Source organism: Triticum aestivum, chromosome 7A (genome assembly GCF_018294505.1).
Source record: "Triticum aestivum cultivar Chinese Spring chromosome 7A, IWGSC CS RefSeq v2.1, whole genome shotgun sequence".
Classification (NCBI taxonomy): Eukaryota; Viridiplantae; Streptophyta; class Magnoliopsida; order Poales; family Poaceae; genus Triticum; species Triticum aestivum.
Window position 1 is genome coordinate 10,325,691 of NC_057812.1, and position 401 is coordinate 10,326,091.

A 401-nucleotide genomic window follows, 5' to 3' on the forward strand; every position below is an offset into this window, starting at 1 on the left:
TCGAAATTGACAGACCTTATTCTATCTATACTTTTAAGGATGCTAGATAATTGTCCGGGTGTTATTAATTTTCCTTTTGTTTTTACATCATTGGTTGATGTAGATCCGTCCTCTGATACGCCCAGTCGACAATTAGAGCATCCACAGCCGGACATCTTAAACGGATGGACGGCCCGGTCATGAAAATTCGATTTAGACGAGCGCCTCAAACGGACCTCAAACGGCTGGGCTGACCGGCACCCCTCGTACAGTCCAAATATGGGGCGGATATTTGGGCGCCTGGACGGGTCCGCCACCTCGAAATTGACAGACCTACCCCGCCTCAAGTTGCACTAAATCCAGCTCCTCGACCTACCGGATCCATTTGCTCTCTTCTCTCTTCTTCCTCCTTCGTGCCTTCT